We start from the raw sequence: 21043 nt of genomic DNA, 5'->3' as shown, positions 1-21043 counted from the left end.
CCATTTCTTTGTGACATGATGCCCCTTGATGGACCATCCATGGTTCAAGCGAGGTCGTGGTGGTCCCTCTATTGTTTTGAGAGATGAAGAGGGTGTGGTAGGGAACTTCCTCATTGCTCATGTGTCTCCATTAATACGTAATTCCCAGTTGAATTTACAGTGCAGGGAAGCCATGGTTGAAGGCACTTTGCTTGTGATCTCGAATGGTCTTGTTTAGCCTGAAGCCAGGAGGCTTCCAGGATATGGCTTCATTTACAAGGCTCAACTTGCTAACCAAGGTTAGCTGGTCATGGAATTTTCCAAAAGATAAGGCTTCTCCTAAGCCAGTGGTCTTCAACCTTTTTTGTAAGATGACCCCAACAAACAAACAAACAAACAAACAAACGCATACATACATACATACATACATACATACATACATACATACATACATACAGTATAAGACTGGAGAACCACCATTGATCCGGTGCCCCTCCTGGGACCCTATCTTGTCCCCCTTGCTGTCCACTCTCTGCCCCATAATGCCCTCCCAGCATTGTTCACTATAAACAAATACTCTTAGAGAAAGCAGAAAAAGTTACCATAAAGTCTGGCACTAGTGAAAGCAATTGTAGCACAATTCTAAGAACCCGAGCAGGATTGGGACTCAGTCTCCTGGTACCTGAAGGGGTATACCAGATGCCTCCCACTTTACCTGATTGTGTTTAGTTCAGTGGTCTTCAACATTTTTCATTTCCATAAGTTGCCACAACCCCACAACTGAGGCTTTGTGACCCCATTGGGGTCCCAAGGTTGAGGAACACTATCCTAAGCCAACTGGGTTGGGGGGGGGAGTTATTCTGATGAACCAAAGTTTGACCTTTTCTCTAATCCTGTGAGGTCTGTGGTTTCCTTGGCATGAGTCCAACAAAATATCTTCATGCTGATGAGGGTCATGCTCACCTAGCATGCACTCGGCCTGTGAGCACAAGTAAACTAATCCATGTCAGGCAATACAGTAGCCTCATTCAGGTGTTTTATAGCTGGTACACTGTACATAATGCCTGAACAGGGCTACAGTCAATGGGCATTTCGCACATTGCCAGTTCAACAGGGATAATTGTAAATGGATGTTGGAGAATGTTCATTGATCAGAGATGTTTTGTGTGGTCTTCCACTTTTGGTTCAATCAACAAACACGGCCATCAGTGCCCACCTTCTTGGCCTTTGTAGATTTTGTTTTGGACTAATGAGGGCAATTAATGACACCAATGTCCAGCATTGTTTTTTTGCTAATAATACTAAAGATTTTCTTTCACAAACATGGCTGAAGTGTGTAATCTCCCTTTGAAAAACAAACACACCAACATTCTTTAGAAAGAAATTGAATCTGATAACCTCATTGCTAGCGACTAGTTGCATTGTCATTTCTTAACCATATTCTGCCCTGTTTGAGATTACAACTAATCCGTTTTCCAAATGTGTAATGTACTTAATATCTCATGAAAATATATTACAATGCATGACAGAACAGCATCTAATAAAAACAGACCTGCTTTATTCCCTCCGTACTCATCTGGCTCTCAGATCTGCTGAGGTTGGTCTTTCAGGGGGCCCAGTCCACCATTTAGGAGTGATGGTTTAAGAGCTGTTATGCCACCCACTTTGGATTTCTTGCCAGAAGTTTAGGTGGGTGATTTTGCCGTTGCTTTGCTTCTGATATTCAAATTAATGTGTTTTTTTAAAATAAAACAGCTGCTTTCTGATTCTTAGAATTTGTAATATGTGGCATGAAGGGGGCTGTAGGAGTTGAATTTGGCATTGCTTCCATCAGTGTGGAGGGTTATACAGCTCTGCCATAATAGCAGATTGGTGAATGCCTGACACTGCCTTCTAGTCGTCAATCATACCACTGGTCCGTCTAGCTCAGTATTCCCTATACAGTCCATGAGGAATCCGTTCCAGGACCACCCCCACCCCCCCATGGATATGCGAATCCACGGATATGCAAATCTGCTGCCACTTCTGGTTTGCTTGTCAAACTGGAAGTGGCTTTCTGAGGCCTCACGGGGGGGGGTCTTCTGAGGCCTGTGGAAGCCCCCCCACCAGGTTTCACAAGACCTGTTAGAGGCCTCAGAAAGCCACTTCCAGTTTGACAAGCCAACCGGAAGTGGCTTTCCCCTGGTATCCGCAGCGGCTGTGGTGAATGAAATCTGTGGATAATGGATCCACAGGTACTGCGAGTACACTGTAGTGATAGCAAGCAGTTTTCTAGTGTTTAAGAGAGGGGTCTTTCCTGAACTTACCTAGAGATGCCAAGGATTAAACATGGGACAGTCTGCATGAAAAGCAAGTGAGCTATAGCCTGATATTGAATGTGAGACTGTCAGAGGGCTTTGGTTCAGTCAGGGTTCAACTCTGCAGTCGGTTTTCATGCCAGAATTCAGCCCCCTAACACAGGACGTGAAAGAGACCCTTTCTGCCTTTCCCTCTTGGGATCCAGGCCCAGTTGAGAGCAACATGCTCTGCAGTCAAAAAACAGAGCAACATGCACTACCCCAGAAAGGAAGTAGGATTGTTCCAAATCCCATTGGGAAGCCCTTCGCAAAGGCAGCCTGTGCCCAGAGCTCTAAGGCAAGGTGGAGGGAGCATGACCCAGCCAAGGAAGAGATGGCCCTGATCCAACTTGTAGGTTCAGATGGCTCTCTAAACAGGCTGGGAGTAGTATTCACTGAGGAGCCCAAAGTACAGGGTTCATGGCAGTAATCAAAACACCTCTTTGAAAGTAAATTGCATGAATGTTTTCTGTCATTTATACAATCTGGAAATGATAAATAGGTTTTTAGCAGGATTCTGACACTGCCAAGATGACATCATTCCCACTATAAACTTATATAACTGGAAAGGAACCATTCCATGTGATGAGCTCAGCAGAAAAACCTCATCCTGTTTACTGCCAACCTTCCAACCACCACATGTATGTTTTGGATGACTGAAAAACTGTGAACATTGTACGTGCTCAAGAATATATGGCAAGAGTGGAAAGAATTTGTGTACAGTAGGCCTCCGTTTTAAAACCACATTCCCCAAGCCAAAGCTTCAAGAGAACTTAATGTGACTGTGGATCTTCAGTGGGAGCAGGGACTTCCTCTTTACTTACGCAGCCACAAAACTGTCAATGGCCCTGAAGTGTAAGGGAGCCTCAGCTCACACGAAAGGTCCCTGTTTGCATTGGGGACCCCCCCCCCCCCCACTGGATAACAGCACAAAGTAAATAATTCTTGGGAAAACAGCTGGGTTGGATCTGCAAGGACTTGACATTTGTTAGCTGAATTTTAAAACAACCTATCCACTGATTTGTGTGTGATTAAAATCCCATAATCTCAGAGCAAACGCTCATATTGAGGGCATGCACTTTCTGCTATCTGGTCTTTTCCTGGTTAAAGTAAATTTGAGTAACAAGCAGGAAAACTTGCTAGCCCTGCTTTTTCTATTCCTCCGAGGATTATTCCTCCACCTTGTTACTTTTCCTTCTGCTACTGTATTGTCCATGGCAACAATATGTGATGATCCAACCTTCATCAGAAATTCTAACACACTTCGTCCCTTCCAAACAGGTTTTCAAATTGCAGTATTTCTCTTCTAATACATTAGAACAGTGGTTGCCAAACTTGCAACCACCACATAATGAAAATGCAGTTTAGACAACCCTGCGTTAGATGAACTGGACCATAGAAAGAAAAAGAGCAGAGATACCTTAATTAAGTGAAGATACAGACATGTCTGAACCTACAAATTAGTACCAGGCTGAAGCTGATGTAGCTGACCTGCACTGTCTGCAGCTAGAAATCCATTGCAGGCACAGTATGTGCGTACCCTTCAAATTATCCCAGGGATAATGGTTTGAAGAAGCTGATGTTGTTAAAGTTAAACAGGTCTGAGCCTGCTAATAGGAAATGGTCTCGGATACCCAGATAAGCTTTAGGTTTGTAAGGCAAGGTTGCAAGATGTGCGCAATAAATAAATAAATTGTATGAATCGGAAAACAAACACTACATATTGAAATTCTACTTTCATCAACTTTTTGGTTTGACCCCTTAGTTCCACTTAGGGCTGGCCCAAGACCTCCTTGGCACATGAGGTTGCATGCCAAATGATGCCCCCTTACCTGGTGATTTGTCAACCTCTGCTGCTCCATCTCCATGGCTAGAAAAGGGGATGGGGAACAGAGAGGAAGAGGAAGTGTGGATGAGAAGAGAATGATTCTCGTCCACCACTCCCATCTTTTCAGTACTCCCTTTTCCATTCTGTCCCTCTTTTCTTTTTTCCAATTCAGAGAGTGGGAGAAAGAGCAGCAGTGGAGGTGAGTGGGTAGACGGAGGTGGGCATCTCCCGCCAATCTGCTGTCTAAGGTGACTGCCTTGCATGCCTCATGGATGGGCTGGCCCTGTTCACACACTTTGGGCTTACACGTTCCCCACTCTCCTTTGTGTACAAGTGGAGGAAGTTTAAATGTTCAATCCTGGTTTAGAACAGACTGAAATTGTTACGATGCCCAAATCTACCAAATCCTGGTTTGTTCTGACCAGAGTTTGAAAATGCAATTTCACTTCTTTGCTGCAGGTTTCACTCCAGTTATGCTGTTTTAGTACAACTCATTTCTACAAACTGGCACAATTCCATAGAATCATAAGCAGCCAGCACTGTGGCACAGACTGATTTGTATCACCTTAAGCCGTACAATTTGCTGCCCTCATAATGAATTTCTCTTGACATTTTACAACTTCATCAGTAAAATGTGCATGCTATAAAAAGGGTGCTTTGAGCATTTTTGAGTGTAATGCGCAGACATATAGTACATGCTTACAATAATCCAGAAGAACATTCACTTTGCAATGATTTCTCTCATGTCTCAGGAATCTGGCAGAGAAACATTATCAAAATGTTTGTCATGCTGCAAGCACCGTAAGAGATTCTTGCTCTGTTCTATCACTCAGCTCTTGCAAGGATGAGAGAGGCAGGGTCTTTGTGACATAGATTTCCCAAGAGTACATGTATCATGTTAGCCAGCAGCTGTATGCATTTAGTCCCACTTCTGAGCTTTGTCAAAGAAAGAGATAGGGAGAGATTCTTATGACTAGCAGCCCAATATTATCACCTGCCACCATCACTGACGCAACTGTGCCAGAATGATGCATACTGCATCAGTGGGGTGGGGGCAGACAACCAAAAGGCAAATGGGTAAAAATATTTCTCTTACCTCCAGATAAGTCCTGGGGCCACCTATGGTTCTCCTCAGGCATATGTCACCTGTTTTGGTGGTGTATATCCAAGGAGGGAAAAAGGTCAGGGAGGTTTCCAAAAGACAGAATAAGATCTGGCATTTGCTATTGCTGCAGGATCCACCCCTCCCACCTCCTCCCCACCCCACAATTACTCCTCTGGAATGTCCAGTTCCAGCTCATCACCCCCCACAATTCACCCCCCTGTGCTTGCTTACCTGCTCAGGAGCCTGTCACTGGCTATGGCAGTGGGCTGCTTATGCCACAAAAGGTAGCAGCTCCAAGATGGCCACTGGCAGCATGCTGCACATGCTGCTGAATGACCTCTTATGACAGTGGAACACTGTTCTGCTCTTGTAAGTTAGGAGATAGGAGTGAGATGTAGGGGTAGGATTGGACAGTAATTTCCCCTGATCTGGCTCATTGGGTGGAGGGTGAGAGCACCTCCCTTGCCTACCCAGCACTCGTGTACACTAATGGAACTATTTAAACTATAATACATAAATCATAATACATAAAGTTTCTCAGTTCAGATGTCACAGCAAATATGGTTTAACAAACTAGCAGGTCAGTGGTTCCCAAACTCTGAGCCATGGCTCCCTGGGGAGTCACAGAATCCTCACCAAAAACCCACCGCCCTATACAATGTATAGGATTATGCTCTAATGTGGAGCCAATGTGGCCAATGGCCCAGTAGGTCAAGGTAGCCTCCAGACAAAAAATGTTTGGGAACTACTGCAGCAGGTCTTCTACAAAGCATGTGTGGGGAAGAAGGAGCACTCAGGCTCATTGCTCATTCCCAATTCAGCAGACCACAGCATGGTGAACCAGGACCATTGACATCTGAACCAGCCATCTCAAAATGACTCCATTTTTAGTTTTATAATACCTACATGTCATAATAGATCCTTTTTCTTCCTAACCAAGTTGTTGCTTTATATGGTTGGCAACCTTCAGTCTCGAAAGACTATGGTATAAGCCTACAGCACCAGGCGGTCAGCACCAGGTATTCCCAGGCGGTCTCCCATCCAAGTACTAACCAGGCCTGACCTTGCTTAGCTTCCGAGATCAGACGAGATTGGGCATGTGCAGGGTAAGGTTTCTTGAACTCAGAAATCCTGGAAACGACCTGAACACAGGGGCACTTACAGGCTAGAACATGAAGTTCTTTTTCTTGTTAGTGATTGATTTAACAGACCCTTTTTGACAAAGGAAATTGGAGCTGATTTACTCATCCTTTTTTCTTGCCTTTTTCTTGGAAAGAAAAAATCCTCTTTTGGAATTTGTTTTCAGCCAGAGCGCCACAGAGTGACAAAACACAGAAAATCGCCTACAATTCTTTGAGATCCCAATAGTCATGTATGAATGGAAACTAATCATAAGTGAACATCGAAGAATGTTGGAAAAGTGCAGGATGAAGCATTTATAGGATTTATAGGATACATAGTATGTGTCTGTTATTTCTTTAGTGGGTTTTCTGACATTCTCTTATGCCAAACACAGTTTCGGACCCACCTAGAATGCCACCCAGTGCTGCCTAGGGTTCACTATCTATACACAAATACAAAGGGAAAAGGGGCTGCTTACTGGGCTTCTCGCATAGATTCTTCAACTGCAGAACTTTTGGTTTGATTTAAAGCAGTGGTTCCCAACCTTTAGAAGTTCAGGGACCACAAAGGCAAAAATTGGAGACGGCGGGGTCCACATGCAACCCCCCCACCCTTGCACACAAAAATTACAATTAAATTTGTAATACATAAGATTTAATAATTAATGTGATGGTTGTGCTTACATTTGCTTCACTAGCTGTGAAAGTCTTGGGTTTACATGGAATATATGGGTCACAAAATAATTTTCCCCCAACTCAGAGGTTTTCACACCCACCCAAATCAATCCAGTCTCTTTTCCCCCACACCGGACCACATTACGCACAGCCCTTGCCTCTTTTAAGTGTGGAAAAACACCTCAAAGAGGGATAGGGTAAGCACAAGGGGATTATAGACAAGCCATGCAAGGTAGCTAAATGAACCAACAGAAAGCATGCACATCCCTCCACAGTTCCTTTTGTTACACAGCCCTGGCCCTGCTCCCCATACTTGTGAGTCCAGAGTCCGTAGGAAAGTGTTCAACACAATTTAGGCAAGTGGGTCCTGAAGGAGAAGCACCAGTTCAGAGTGACATCTCAGAATGGCTGCTGCATGTCTCAGGAAGAATAGTCCTTTTGGTGTGCACTGCAAGGTCTTTAGGGGGGGGAAAAGCCTCTCTTCGCTTCCTGTTCTAATTGCTGTCATGCTCTAGCTGTGGACTACTTTGGTTGGAGCTTAGAGAGTGTGAGCAAGCCTATAGGTAGGCTGCAGCCACAAAACAACAGCTGCCTACTCTGCCATTAATCTGTGGAACTCCTTGCCCCAAGATGTGATGATGGTGTCTAGATTAGATGCCTTTAAAAGGCGATTGGAGAAATTTCTGGAGAAGTCCATCACAGCCACAGTGTGACTAACAGCCCCATTCTAGGCATGTCTACTCAGAAGTAAGTCCCATTATAGTCAATGGGGCTTACTCCAAGGTAAGCATGCATAGCATTGCAATCTGAGGAGATAGGGGAACTGGCCAAGTGTGGGGTGGGGGAGGGCTCCCCATGGACAAAGCTGCTGCTGCTGCTGTCTGAGGAGGAAAAGTCAGGGGTTACACCTGCTGTACTTGGCTACAGTGGTGCCTGTTTTGCAACTTCTGGAATTGCTTCTCCCCAGGTGGGCAGCTTGCAGTAAGACAGCAGAGATGCTGCCTGTTTCCCTCTCCAAAAGGGGTGTAAAAACCTGGTTGCCTGAATCCCTTGCTACACCCCTGGGCTTTAGAAGAGCACATCCAGGGGGCCCAATCCTACCAACTGGGCAGGGGGTTCTGTATAATGTTCAATGCTGGGACCCAGCAGATATGAGGTGGCGCAAGTCTGAGGAGACCCATTGGGGCTGCAGTGGCTTACCCAGGAGTAAGGGGAAGAGTTTCCCCTTGCCTCCAGCAGAGCCACTTTGGACTCCTATCTTGCACTGGATACAACACAGGCCCCCTGACCTGCCTGTTCCAGCACACGATAGGATTGCGCTGCAAATGAATGAAGGAGCGCCTTCATTTGCATGGTCCCTACCTACCAAACCAGAAGTTCTGCACTTCAGTGGTTGAAGATACTGTGCCTGGAGCAAGATAAGGAGATGGGTGATCTATTTTCTTCTCACTTTTAGTGGGTGGAAAGTGGGACAATGTGGGTCCCACAGGCAAGGTGATGTGGGTTGCATTTGTGGCACGTTGGAGGAAGGCAGTGGTGTGGCACACTCAAGGCAAAGGGCACCCCAAATCCACCATCCTCTCCCCCCCCCCCCAATCTGCTGCTGATCACCTTACCACATCACCTTTCCTAACCGGTGGGCCACCTCTTACCAAACACATGCAGGAGAAAGGACTTTTCAAAGCTGGCATGAAAATTGTGTATTTCCCAGCAAACCTTTGCATGAGTTTTCAGCTTCTTGTCCACTAATAGCTTTAGGGGTGTTATTGAACATTGCTGTTTTACATCTGTTCTCTGCAGCAGTCACTGTGCTGATGTCAGAGATTAGCTCCTGGAGAAATTGGATATATGCTCATGCTTGTAAAGAGGGCACTGAACTTTCAAAGGTAGTGGTGGGAAGGAGTTCTTTTGATTGAAAGGAGCTGAAAATAAAACTGTTATTATGATATTTGCATGTGTGTATGATGGAAATAACCAGAAATGCTGTATTTTATGTCTTTGGGGTCATCTGTTATAATTAAAACAATCATTATGGCTTTGAATAGCCACAGAATGGTTTCTTTTAGGTTTCATATTTTCCCTATGAGAAAGAAGCAGTAAAGGACCTTGTGGTGTGCCAGTGGTCTTTTTGCATGTTCAGATGTTTCTTTAATTTTAGCAGTAATATTGTGGTTGTTTGGCACATAGGATGTTTCCACCCACTCATGGGTTCCCAGATGATGCTTCAGCATGGACACAATATTTCCCTGGGAAAAGGAGAGTTTAGAAGCAACTTTACATTTCTGTTAGGGCAGGCTGTGTCTTTGTACTGACACACACACTAGAATCCAACACAAAATTAAATGTACTTATGTCCAGTACATTTGATTAGAACTCAGTGCTTTCCGTGACATGGAAATTTGGGAAAGACCCACATTATTTATTTATTTACCTACCTACCTTGTGTTTTGGTCCAGAGACATCTGAGGCTATCTACAGAATTATTTAAAAGAAAAAAGTGATTTTGAAATGGCAGTTTAAGACACTAACAAATACAGAAAAACAAGCAAACTGACAGTGCAATCCTATGCATTTCTACCCAAAGGTACGCACCATTCAGTTCAGTGCAACTTCTAAATAAGTCTGTTAGGATTGCAGCCTAACAATACAAACTCATACATAATTGAATACTTGTTAGAATAAAGGAGTTTTTGCAGTGTGTCAAAAGTGCTGTGTGCCTGCCCTGGGAAGATATTCCCAGATTTGTGGAATCTAATATCAAGAGTTCCCATCAACTGTCTCTCTCTCTCACACACACACACCCCTTTGTGTTGTCATGTTCCATCTAGAAAATATGAACAGATGCTAGAAAAATAAATAACTTGAAAATTATACAATTAAATTCTATGGAAATGTGGAGCTATGCAAACCCTTGGGATAAGTGGCAGCAATTTCACAGCCAATCACCAGGGGAGTGTTTTGCTGGATTCCAAGGCCAAGCTCTGCCTGGATAATTATGCCCACTTTAAGCAAATTAGCTCCCCTTCTTTCCCCCAACAAATGACCCTGGTTCTGCCCTACTAGACCCCACCTCCAGGATAGCTCACCTGTTCAACCTGCAGAGGTCCTCTCTCTTGCCAGCAGCCTCCCACCACTACAGCAGACCCTTGGTCCTCAGCAGGTCTTGGGCACAGCAGCCACACACCAAACTCCAGTGTCTCCCCTGCAGGTGTGCAATCTGTTCCAGTTCATTCACCATCAATTCTTCAGTCCATTAATCCAGTCTCTCCTGCCTCAAGCTTTCCTCCCTCTGTAACCCACAGCCCCTTCCTGTCTCAGGTGCTCCTTATATCCCTGAGGGCCCTATTGCCTTCAAGTGGCTGCAGCTATGCAGCACACTCCCTGGAAGCCCAGGCCTTACCCTTAAAGGGGCCACTGCTGACACCACATCTACCTTCTCACCAGATATTCCGCAATTCCAATACAGGGAGGAGTTTATATTGTCATGACTGAACAAAAATGTCTATTGGTCATAATGGATCACACAATATTCAGGTAGTATTGGATTTTGCTCATTTTGATTTTATAGTCAAAAATAGAATTTGGGGGATGGCTCAGGGACTATTTGCCAAGAAAACTCTTAGTGAATGAGAATTTTCCATTCCCCCTCCAACCTTGTAGCTGCCATCATTTTCCTATTTCAGGTTGTTGGTGGGGGCTTTCTCCTTCAGAGACTTCAGAGATCTTTGGATCAAGCAGAGAGTTAGATATTGCAACACTGTGTGGCCAGTCAGATTTAGCAAAGTGCTGACACGAGTAGAATCAGCTGAACAAGGCCAGTGAACGTTCGTGGACCTAACCACCATTGCAAAAGATCTGTAATGGTTTGTTAGAACACTAGCAGTTTAGAAAGCTGAAAAAAAAACCCATTGAATAGCACTTTGTGTCCAGGAGGAAAAGCTGCTGACCACCAAGCCATAAAAATTGAACTTTTCAGTAGAACCAGGGAAGATCAGAGTGGGAATTTCAGCAGCAATGCAAGTAACCTTTTAAAAGAGACACATCCTTCCCCAAGAGCAGCAACTGTTACCCTGCACATGCCTGATCTTGTCTGATCTTGGAAGTTAAGCCTGGTTAGTACTGACCCAGGCAGGGTCAGGCCTGGTTAGTACTTAGATGGGAGACTGCCTGGGAATACCGGGTGCTGTAGGCTTATACCATAGTCTTTTGAAACTGAAGGTTGCCAACCAACCATCCTTCCCCATAGCTTCCTTTATGAGATTTGTACTACAAATAAGGAATGTATTTTTCCCAGGCAATCTTGTAAATGTAAAAATAGCTCTGGTCTGGACACTGTGCAGCAACAATCCTTTCCCCCTTGCTTTAACCAGAGTAGAAAGTATCCTATGGTTGGAATTGTTGGCAGTCATGCCTCCCATATCTACTGTCTTAATTCTAATTTCATTTTATAGATTTAAAATTTTGTGGGAATTGAGCATTATCATCTGAATATCCCTGTGAACCCAACTCTTGCAGTTATATACCATGTCATGTAGGTCTGGGGGAAACCTTTTTGTTAATTAAGAGTGTTGTTTAATAGATTGAGGCTGCAATCCTAATTTCACTTCCCTGGGAGTAAATCCCATTGATCACAGTAGGACTTACTTCTGAGCAGACCTGCATAGGATTCCGCCCAAATTATAGCACACCACCCACACTGTAGATTATGCTACTATGATCTATTGGCAATGTAGGATTTTCTCCGCAAGGGGCTTAATAGTTTGTGAGTAATTTATTTTTATTTCATTTTGTTTCTCACCTTTTGCCACAGACCCTAAAACAGGATAAAGGGGAGCGGGCAAAGCTGGATGGGTATGGGGGAGGAATGGGAGGCAGGGAGGCTGTGGGAAGGGGTGGATCCAGTGATGATGGCACATGCCAGATCCTATCCCCTATTTTGCAAGCCTCACCACGCCCTTTGTCTCTTTGGATTTGTGCCAGCTACAGAGCTGAGGCAGGTCCAAGGAGACTCATTACAGAGTAGGAGTAAGAAGTACCCCTTTCCCCTCCAAAGCCTCCTGATCACATGCACACTCTCATGCTCGCACGCACATCCCTGCTAGAAGAAGCATGCTTTATTTGGCAGCAGCTACATTAGCGGAAGAGGGGGGAGATAGGATGGGGGTTGGGATTGGGACTGTGATGTTGGGAGAGGGGGGTTAATCCTTTGCCCCCTGACATAAATAATCCCCTGGAGGTGGTAGCTGTATGTTTGCCCCTTTAGTTAAATAACCGCTCTGGAGGGACAGTTTGGATCTGACATTGGTGTGGAAGCAAAGGTTTAAACTCTCTTTCCTCCTTCTCCCCATGCTGTATCCATGATCGAAATTGCACCTCCTTCTCACAGCTGTTTTTTGAAAAAGAAAAAGATACCAAGAGTTCCAGTCCTGAACCTTCATGTCTCAGCTAGTCTGCACTTCAGACTGTTTAGCAGTTTTCCGGAAGAAATTGGTTCCATTGCATTGCCCCTGAAGCTGCATCTCTTGCTGTTGTGCCCTAATAGGCTGATTCCTGTGCCCCTTTGTGATCTCCCCCTCTTTTTGTTTCCTGTACAGGTCCTTGCTTTTTCTCCTTTCTTTCAGTTAAAGGGTAAAGTCACACGTTCACCTTTTCATTTTGTTCTCAAGTGTCTTTTGATCGGTCTATTTTGACAGCTCCTGTGTTCCTAGCTGGCATTAGAACTCTGACACTTCCCAGACCTCTGTCAAATGTTACTCAAACTGCATCATTAGAATTTAATGTCTGCCTTTTTAGGTACTTTTTTTGTTTGGGGCATCACATTTATCCAATCAGTCTATGTATTGCCTCTGGCTTCATTACTACGGGAAAAATACACAAATTACCACTTTTCCCATCTGTTTTTTCTGTTTCCACACACTGTACTTACAAATTGCTTTAGCAAGACTAAGCACACAAAAGCATGATTTCCCTGTTGGGAACACTGTTCCTTTTCCTGTTTCTTTTTATTTTGTAAAATTACACAGTCATTTTGTTTGCATTTGACTTGAAGAGTGTACAAGCATTTGACAGCTGTAGTGGAGACATAAAGCACCCCATTAACAGATCTATAAAATTATAGTGCCTTTAAAATGATTTAAAATATTCCTTCTGAAGAAATAAGTGCCAAACATGTATGTGACTTGATGATTGCTGGAAAGCTGTCACAAACTACAGAAAGAGTTGGATTCTTGTATTATGTATGCTTGTCAAACCGAGAGAGTTTTGGGAACACAGACTGTTATGTGCAGTTGTGTTATGTGCAATAAAATGAGCAGTTTTCAGGAATGCTCCTGCACGTGAAGTTTTCAGGTGTCATAGGAAAAAAAAAAGGTTTAAGGAAGGGTCCAGAATAGTTGTGTTTCTGTTTAACTCTTAAACAAGATAATTAATCTAAAAGGTGCAAAGATTCACCTTCAACAGCCCTATACTAATTTTCCAGCCAACGGGGTGCAGGATGGATCCTGCAGTGGGGTGGGAGGGGAGTCAGGGAGGCCTCCTCAAGTTATGTTCCCTTACCTCTAGGTCACATTGTAGTTGTGTCAGTGCTGGAAAGTTGGTTAGGATTGGGCTCCAGTGGCTCTCTTCCCTTTAGCCATTCAGACAGCAACTATTTCTCACCTAAGATTGATACCCCACTGGTTGCTACTGATATTCCTTTGTGTGTTTTTTAAAGAATGTAAGCATGCAATCCCATACACACCTGTACGTGCCACTGTAAGTGCCTATGAACTTAATGAGCCTTACTTCTAAGTAGATGTGCCTAGGGTTGTGTTCTAAGAGGGAACCAGGGACAGGGAAGCATCTCATTTCTTACATAAGAACATAAGAAGAGCCCTGCTGGATCAGGCCAAAGCCCATCTAGTCCAGCTTCCTGTATCTCACTGTCACCCACCAAATGCAACATTTGGCAACATTAACTGCCTTGAGAACTTCCTTTGTTTAGAAGTGGTATATAATAACCACTGTTATGGTTGTCATTGTATTTGGATTTAACAAGAGGAAAAGAAATCCCCTTACTCCGAGTTGCACCCCAGTCTGCACCAAGCTGCGGTGGATACAGCACAGGCTAGTTGGCCTGCCTGTCCCAGCCCAGGTTAGGACTGCGTGCAAAAACGTATGAATAAAAACATGAATTTTTATGAACAAATTTTTATGAACGATGAACGGCTAATATTATAATGCCGTTATACAAATCTATGGTAAGGCCACACCTGGAGTATTGTGTCCAGTTCTGGTCGCCGCATCTCAAAAAGACATAGTGGAAATGAAAAAGGTGCAAAAGAGAGCGACTAAGATGATTACGGGGCTGGGGCACCTTCCTTATGAGGAAAGGCTACGGCGTTTGGGCCTCTTCAGCCTAGAAAAGAGACGCCTGAGGGGGGACATGATTGAGACATACAAAATTATGCAGGGGATGGACAGAGTGGATAGGGAGATGCTCTTTACACTCTCACATAATACCAGAACCAGGGGACATCCACTAAAATTGAGTGTTGGGCGGGTTAGGACAGACAAAAGAAAATATTTCTTTACTCAGCACGTGGTCGGTCTGCGGAACTCCTTGCCACAGGATGTGGTGATGGCGTCTAGCCTAGACGCCTTTAAAAGGGGATTGGACAAGTTTCTGGAGGAAAAATCCATTATGGGGTACAAGCCATGATGTGTATGCGCAACCTCCTGATTTTAGAAATGGGTTATGTCAGAATGCCAGATGCAAGGGAGGGCACCAGGATGAGGTCTCTTGTTATCTGGTGTGCTCCCTGGGGCATTTGGTGGGCCAATGAGATACAGGAAGCTGGACTAGATGGGCCTATGGCCTGATCCAGTGGGGCTGTTCTTATGTTCTTATGAATAAGAAACATTAAAAACAATTTTTAAAAATACAGTTAAACAATATGGATAAAATGTAAAACCCACAACAGTATAAAAAGAATGGTATAGAAACAGCAACAAAAGATAAAAAAGATCCCCTAGGAGGTTCCTCCTCCTTCCTTAAAAGCCAAGGGAAATAAAGACATTTTTAGAATCCTCCAGAAACTATATGAAGAAGGGACTGTTTTCTCAAATCTTCTGGTAACTGGTTCCAGAGATGTGGTACCACAACAGAAAAGACCCTAAACCTTGCAGCCGTTCCCTTGGCTCAGACTGTGACAGTGTCCTAAGCAGGGCCCCATCTGAACTTCGTAGGGGGCATGCAGGATTATATGGGAGAAGGCAGTCCTTATGATTTCTTTTTCTGATACCTTTCAGCAAATTGGGCTCTTTAGTGGTACAAAAAGGCAGGAGACCTATCAGTATTACCAAGTTAGTGGGTTTTTATGCCATTACAAATAACTAATTTATGCCCTTGAAGAAGGCAATTTGCTGAAATGTATTGAGTTTAGAGAAAAAAAATAAACAAATCCCACACTGTTTTAGCTTCTTTGGCGTTCCACCTTCCTTCTTTCCTGTCCTCACTGGCCACTCATTCCACTTTATTGGCAGAGTATTATTCAACAGACAGAAATAATGCTGCACTAAATATATCCATAAAGAGAAATGGACCACACTTGTTATATGTGAACATACCCAATTATTTCTAGGTGCAAAAATAAAATTTTTATATATCTAAAAATTTAACTGAAAGGAACAATATTCAGTCTCTGGATTCCTTCCAAGACCTCATAAGAAATGGCAGTTTAGAGTTATGTGCCAATTTACTGCTGCAGACATTGGGGGGTAAAGAGTGGGGAAAGGAATCTGGAGCACATGCTATAGGGACGATAAAGAAAAGTGTTGTCCAAATATAGCACCAGTTACAATGAACACTCCCTGGAGCACTTTGGCATATAAAATGTGCTCAAAGAACATCAAGCAGCATATAAGAAAAGGGCATTGGGCAATTTACTAAAAGTGAGAAACTGCCTGACTGAAGATCTGTGATGCAGGTGAACAGAAATGGCAGGAGCAAAATCTGTCACCTACCATGGGAGCCTTCCAAAAACAAGAAAGATGCAGGTGGTCATTTGAAGCCTAGTGTTTTTCCTTCTCTCACAAATAGCTGCATCAGGATTCCTATTCTGTATTATTTAAAGGCTGGAGTAGGAGATGAAAATACCCCATGTTCCACATGTTGCAAAGAATCTCTTCCAAGATTTTGGATTTCTCTGATTTCAGAGATGACCGTGCTGCCAAGGACAGGTTGTTGGCAACCTTCAGTCTCGAAAGACTCTGGTATCGCGCTCTGAAAGGTGGTTCTGGAACAGCGTCTAGTGTGGCTGAAAAGGCCAATTCGGGAGTGGCAATCCCTTCCACACTGGGAGCAAGTGCAGTCTGTCCCTGGTCTGTTTCCCTGGCTATGGGCCTTCCTTCTTTGCCTCTTGCCTCAGACTGTTGGCCAAGTGTCTCTTCAAACTGGGAAAGGCCATGCTGCACAGCCTGCCTCCAAGCGGGCCGCTCAGAGGCCAGGGTTTCCCACTTGTTGGGGTCCACTCCTAAGGCCTTCAGATCCCTCGGGCAATAATTTGTCTCCCCGATGCCACCATTAAATGATTGAGCAGTAGGGCTAAATTTGAGCCAGTCCCTCCATCTATGGTTCAATTTTAGGAGTAAAGTACTTCTGAGGAACTACAGATGTCCCTCAGACCTGAATGACCACACACACACACACACACACACACACACTTCAGAAAAACTGAGGTAGCTGTCAACAGAAACAAGAGAATAAAAGCATTTTTAAAAGTGGACAAAAATTCAAGGACAGATGGCAACCAAATCAGCAAAAAGGAGCACAGGGCCCAATGGCAGCTGCGGAGAGAGCCAGTAAAAAGCAGTACTAACCAACAGCCCGTTTCCCTCAAAGCCTCCCATGTTGCAGCCAGGTGGTGGAAGACATTGTGATACAATATTTATATACGACCTCTGAAGTGGTTTGCATAGAAAAATCAATTTTAAAATTATATGACCAACAACAGGTTTGTCACTGTGAGAGGAAGCCTCAGAGTTGGGCACCAGCCCTTCCCTTCTCCTCATCGCACACAAGGGGAAAAGACTGAAAGCTTCCCTTTTCGGTTCTGAATAAACCAGTTTCCTGGGATGAATGAGCATGGGAAACTGTGGCGATGTATTCAAAACAGAGTGGAGGCTTTCCATCTTAACCGAGTAGGTTCCAAACTTTTTTGACTGGTGGCTCCCTTGATCTACTGTGCCACTGGCTACAGCTCCCCATTAGGGTTATAGGGTGGCAGCTTTTCACGAGGATTCCGCAGCTTCGATGACTGGTTTCTGTGGCTCCCCACGGACTATTTTGGGTACAGTTTGGGTACCACTGATCTCAACCCCTTGCATGAAAAGGAGGAGGGGGAAGAGGGAGCTCAGTCACAATAATGGTGAGTCCTCTGGCTTGGTTTCGCAAAGGCAACCCCATGTGGTTTCTGGCCTGGGGAAGTCTGCACAGTCCTGCTGCCTCGACCCTTTAGCGTTGACTGTAAAAACTCAAGCCATCCTTAGACAGATCATTGCTTGGAGCCAGGTTGGCCTGCCTGGAGAATATGCAGTCTCTCACCATATCCCCTTGGAGATGCCCACATGTGGGGGGGGCAGGAGTTAGTATTATATAATTATTAATTAAGTGACCCAGCATCCAAGCCTCTATCTTGCATGCTAATTTGGGGGATCCATGGGCTAAAGCTCCTGAAATATAAACAAGCCATAAACTTTGTGAATGGATACCAACCGAAGGCCCAACCCTCTCCAACTTTCCAGCATTGATGCAGCCACAGTACAGCCCTGAAGTAAGAGAATAAACATTCCCTTACTTTGAGGAGGCCTCTGTGACTGCCTCCCCACAGCAGGATGCAATTCATGCCCCATTGGCACAGCTGCATCAGCAATGGAAAATTGGATAGGATTGAACCCAGAGTCTCCAGGACCATTTAGCCTTTTGTTCTGGTTCCCTTAGCCACTGTTTGCAATGGGCTACAGAGGAGAACATGATCTTGATAAAATGAGAGAGAATAGAGAGTGGGACCTGTGGATTTCATGAAGGGCTTCCTACTCCCCCTTCCCATTCATGCACTAATAACATTTTCAGGAAGTTAGAATGTATTGGCTTGCCTGCAATGTATGGTTGAAAAGGCACCCATAATGTCCTGGACCTCTTCAAACAGCTTGGATAAACATGAGGCAGTCTTATAAGATAGTGAAGCAGAAGTCCCTTGCAAAGGCAGGGAGCCAACTGTTTAAAATTACTTCTAAGGCTGTCACTCATGTCATTAGTGTGTGCATATTGTGAACCCACCAACCATATTGTAATTGCTGGGTTCAGACAATCATATAAACCAGTCATTCCCAAATTGTGAGCCATGGCTTGCCCCTAGGGAGCCACAGAAGCCAGTGAGCTGGCTTGGAATTCTCATGGAATTTCATGGAATTCTCATGAAAAACCCACCACCCTATACAATGTAGGATTATAGTTCTAATGGGGAGCCATGGCCAATGGCCCAGTAGGTCAAGGGAGTCACCAGTCAAAAAAGTTTGGGAACCACTGAAATCATAGTTTATAAAGGGTCACATGAAATGTCCTAAAGTCTCCCCTATTTTTCCCTTGGAATGTCTATAATTTGACAGGTTAAAAGGTGACTCCCTGTTTATGTGTTGAAACCATTCAAAATAACAAAACTTGAGGAGGCTGCTAAAGTTTCTTCATAGTAAGAAAGAAATTAATTGCCTGAACTGACACCAGTTTGGAGATAAAATATATCTCCTACCAAACATGTGTTACTTCTCGTTTGAGTCAGTTTGTCATTTTTGGTCTCAGACGATATAAGGTTCAGTGTCCTCTGTGGTACTGATAATTACTTTTTGGAAAAAAACAACAATACACCTCACCTTATCGGTTCCTACAGGATGGACTCCAAGATGATCAGTGTACATCTTGCTATGTTTGAGACAACTCATTCTCAAACTGTGCTCTACGAAACTCTGCCTCAGTGAGAAGGCCAATAATGGCAGATGGGCTTCCCTGAAAGACAGCTTGCCAAACCCTGCCAATCTTCACTTGCAGTACTCAGCCATAAGGGACTTAGGGAGGGGCATTCTCTCTTTTTAAATTGAAAAAAGAACATCTATTAACTTCACTTGCAACTTTAAAATTATATCATTTAAATTCAAAGAGTTGTATTCTGTCAGATTAATTGATAAAAATTCATTATATACTCTCCAGACATTGATTACAAAAATGCAGTGGGGGGGGGGGAGATTCTCAAATGAGGTCCAATGGGTCCAGTCAGTTCCTAGAGAATAGGGTGCATTCTACTAACAGGCAATGGTCTCTGTACATCTCAATTATTTCCCAACTCAGAAAATATAATATGAACAAATAAGAAGGGCATGTAAAACTGTCTTATGTTGAATCAGACCATTGGTTCACCTAGGCCAGTTGACTAGGAATGGCTCTCCAGGGTTTCACAAGAGTTTTCTTTCCCGGGTCACCTGGAGATGTTAGTGATTGAACTGACTTTCCACGTGCAAAGGCTGTGCTCTACCACTGAGCAGAGTTGGCCCACCTACGAGATCACCTGAAACTGTCGTCTCGGGCAGCAGATTGGTTGGGTGCGTCCATCTCTGTCTGCCTGCTTGCCTCCACTCCCCCTTCTTCTCCTTCCACTCCCTGGATTAGAAAAGGAAGAGGCGGATAGAGAGGAAGTGCGGAGAGGAGGATAGTGCTGAGCTAGAGCATTGGAGAGGGGGAGGAGCAGAGTCTGACACGTCATTCGGTAAGGGGGCGGCAACATTTGGCATGCCATCTCAGACATCAGGAGGTCTTGAGCTGGGCCTGCTGCAGAGCTGCAGCCCCATCCCTAGTCTGGGGGAGGCATTCTCACATTATGCAACAATGGGTGTCCAATGAGCCCAACCAGTTCCAGTCCATTCTGCTAAAGTTTAGAAATCTCTGTAATGTATAAGAGTTCCATGAAGAAGCATAAGATTCTCACAGTGGACAAAGTGATATAGAAAAAGCCCTCCGTGAAGATAGTTTGGAAATCCCTGTATTGCTGTGGTTCAAGTAGAAGAGGAGCGCAGCTAACTTCAGTGGAATCAAGAGTTTGCCCTGAGTGTATAAACAGAACAGAAACTGCAGTGCAATTTTCTGTTGTCATCCACTCTCCCAGCATCATGTGGTATGGCTGGAAATGTTCGCAGAACTTTGTGACAAATACTGTTCATTTTCATCACCATAATCTTAGAATGACTCCATTGAAGTCAATGGAGTTGGACTGGTGTCACTTCCTATTAGCTGCAGACAGTGTTATCTTTCCTTTTATACTTCACCTGCTGTAATCCTGCAGGCTCTTGAAAGTAATTATTTAAAGAGGACGCTCACAACCCAATGCTACCCCCCACCATGTTATAGCAAGCAGCCGCACCAACAGAGCAAGTGCTGAATGCTGTAGTGTGTGGGGGGTTTTGAACAGCCTGCAAGAGGTAAGTAAATTGGTAGGCTGGCCACTCATCTATGAGTCTCAGACCTGTGCCAGGTGCAGAATGGGAGGAGCTGAGGCTGCACATCAACACGCAAGGGGGCAGTATTTGGCATGCTACCTGAGGCATCAGGATGTCTTTGGGCAGGCCCTGGTGGTAATTAAGGGGCCATCACCTTCTTTTTGCTACTGACTCCATACTATTTAGAAAGACATAGTGGATGGAAAAGGGAGGAAATGGAGAAGGGAGCCACTCTAGTCTTCCAGTTTTCTCTTTCTACTTCCTCCTTCCCTTCTCCACCCTCTATGCCTGGATAACAGTAGGAAGGAGAAGAATGGTGGCAATGGCAGCACAAGGGAGAGGAGCAGCAGCAGGAGATAAGCCAGCCTCTCCAGGGACTGGTGGGAGTAATCCAGGGACTGCAGAAGTATATCTTGACATGGGGACAGGAGGGAGGAATCCAGCAGTGTTCTGGGCATGTGGTGCAATCCTGAGGTTG

The 21043-nt window shown here is 44.4% G+C and overlaps 1 protein-coding gene and 1 pseudogene across 2 annotated transcripts in view; one reads left to right on the top strand and one right to left on the bottom strand.

Annotated features, from left to right (window-relative positions):
• The window catches only part of CPQ (carboxypeptidase Q), a 177929-nt gene that overhangs the window by 57113 nt on the left and 99773 nt on the right, over window positions 1-21043 (top strand). The window lies entirely within an intron of this gene.
• Window positions 6253-6372, bottom strand: LOC136650322 (5S ribosomal RNA; annotated as a pseudogene).

This window comes from Tiliqua scincoides, chromosome 4 (assembly GCF_035046505.1).
Source record: "Tiliqua scincoides isolate rTilSci1 chromosome 4, rTilSci1.hap2, whole genome shotgun sequence".
Lineage (NCBI taxonomy): Eukaryota > Metazoa > Chordata > Lepidosauria > Squamata > Scincidae > Tiliqua > Tiliqua scincoides.
Note: the sequence above shows the minus strand (reverse complement) of the source record. Positions and strands in the feature narration are given on the sequence as shown.